Here is a 2,767-nt window from a genome sequence, read left to right on the forward strand (position 1 = left end):
TCTCCCCCTGCCTCTCTCTCTCTCTCTCCCTCCCTCTCTCTCTCTCGCTCTCCCTTTCCCCCACTCTCTCCCTCCCTCTCACTCCCTCCCTCTCTCTCTCTCTGCCTCTCTCTCTCATATTCTCTCCTAAGAAGATGAGATTCGAATTTGTGGGCTGTTGTTAATGGATTCCAGATGCCAGAAGAAATCTTGGCCCAGGCTCAGCAGTTCTGCCATTGGGCGTCTCCCCCACCCCACCCCACCGCTCGCCCAACAGGCCCCGGAGAGAAAACAGGCAGGCTGGCGCCACCTGTTGGCAGCAGTCTGAAGCTCAGCGAAGAGGAGGAGGATTTTAGGGTGGGGCTGGAGTTTTCCCGTAACAAGCTTAATTCACAAGTCCTGCTGGAATAATTTCGTTTATCTGATGAAAAGTCCTTGGGGGAAAAGATTGCATAAATTAGAACGCTTCAGTTCTTGGAAATGAACGACGGAGGGGACTAGAGATTTATGGGAGCGTTCGAACAGCCCTCTGTCTCAATCTGCTCCTTCATTATGTTCTATTTAAACTTTTTTTTTATTCCAGTCTGGAGCCCAGCTGGGTTATTTCTAATGCGGAATCCTTTGAAGATGGAGATTTTTGCATCCAATCTTGTGTTAAACAAAATAAGCCAAGAGAAGACTGTGCAACTTAACTAGTAAATCTGTGGCTTGGTAAAATCTAGTAGGTAGAGGAAGAGGGAAATTTAAAGTAAATGAAGCAAGTGGAAATAAATAGTTCTGTTGTTGTCATGGAAAAGCACCATGAGGATTTTCTGGCTAGCTTATAAGCCATTGACATTCTAATCAAACAGAAAGAAAGTTCTTCAAAATGGCTAATTATGGCAGAGCTGTGCACTGAGTGGATTCAAAGTCCGTTGGAAGTGGAGACAGGGAGAAGTGGGGAGGATTCCGGAAAGCACATGAATGAAGTCCCAGTGCCAGGCAGTCAGGCACCACCGGGGGATGGATTAGTAGCACAAAAACTTAGATGATAATTTTTAGGGAAACAGATAAAGAGCCCAGTCTTCCCGAGAACAGAGCATGCAGCCCTGGACATGTGTGTATTTCATCTGAATAAGGTCCTGTTCCCATCACATCAGGCCTGACCAAGGCTCCAGAAACACCACCAGGCCCTAGGCGCTTCCTCCCCAGCCTGCCCAGGAACCAGGGCCCAGGCTTGATAGTGTGAAGCATCCTATCCAGGGCTTTTTACTTGTGCATTTTCAACAGGGATAGAACTGTTTAACATGTGGGTTTTCTCACCCTCTCTCCCTTGTGTTCTTGTTAAAGAGACTTACCTTTGCCAGTTTGTGCCTGTGCTTTGGTAAGGCAACACAGACAGAAAAGGCAGAGAAAGAACCGCAGGAGCAGCAGAGTTTTGTTTCTGGACAAGGCCAAGAGTTACTTGGGTAAGAATATAAAAAAAAAAAAAAAAAAGGCTCTGCCTGAAGAGACATGCTATGCAGGCTGAGCTTTTGAACAAGGTTTATGTGGAAGAGTTGAGACTGGGGGAGATGGAGCAGTTCTGGAGATCAGCAGGCAGTAATGTGAAAGAAACAGAACTGATTCGATAAGACATGATTTTTAAGGTGATCTGTTATACATTAAGAATATGTTTTCTTTCCCCAACTCCACTTTTGGTGGTTTCTTCAGGGACTAAAAGTCAGTTAGTTACTTTTGATTGCTTCTTTGCAGGGAGGAGAGAGGCGAGTAAGACTGCTGTTTCTTTGAGTCGGCATCATGCATGGACTAGGCCACATAGGCCCAGTTATATACTGATTACATTTGATGCATATATGTTGTCAGCACTGCAGAGTAGTGGTAATAAAGACAGATATAGAGCTAGAGTCGCAGACCCATTTTTATCCTTTAATATTTAAAGCAAACATGTCCAATGAAACAGAGAAAAAACAAACCTATGTCAATTTCTTTATCTGGACTATCTTTCCAAGAGGCCTGTAAATCTTTGGTCCAAGGTACATGACTGTGGATGAGCCTCTGGGTTGGAGTGGGAGTTTGTTAGTGGGGCTTGAGTCTGTGGGGGTTCTGCCTGTGCTCTCCCACCAATCCTGGGCAGTGAGGTGTAGTGGTTGGGAGTACAGGTTTTCCATCAGGACACCCTGGATCCCAATCCCAGCACAGCTACTTCTTCCCTGTATGACCCAGGCTAGTCACATCTCCTCTTTGTGCCTCCACTTCTTTATCTGTAAGGTGGAGATAAAAATAAAACCACCCCCTTGGGTCTAGAGTCGGTATAAGGATTAAATCAGTGAATACGTGAAGTTGTTAGCACAGTGACCACCATACTGGAAATGCTCATTAAATGTTCATTACTAGCAGAGATAACTATTTTCAGAAATGGACAGGCTCCGGGCCTTAGGAAATATCTGTAGTCTGACCAGTTAGATCAATCCAAAGGCCACCAACACTTTTCTCTCCATCAGAGAGCTCCTCTACTAGGTTCAAGGTATCTCTGAGTCAGGGGTTATGAGGGGCCTGGCTCCATGTCCTTGATCCCACCCTGATGCACGCTGACTCCCTCTCACCTCCTGTAGCAGCCCTCCATTTGCCCTCATTTGGGAAGGGAGGATGTTGGCAGGTAGCTCTAGGCAGCTGTGGTCTTTTTCCCCTTCCCAAAGCTTCTAGAAGGAATAGGTACACATTACAGGCCACTGATGTCCACTCAGACCCCATGTAAGTGCCCCAGCCACAACGAGTCAGGCCCTGCAGTTGTCTACATGCCCTGCTC

This window comes from Pteropus alecto, unplaced genomic scaffold (genome assembly GCF_000325575.1).
Source record: "Pteropus alecto unplaced genomic scaffold, ASM32557v1 scaffold52, whole genome shotgun sequence".
NCBI lineage: Eukaryota > Metazoa > Chordata > Mammalia > Chiroptera > Pteropodidae > Pteropus > Pteropus alecto.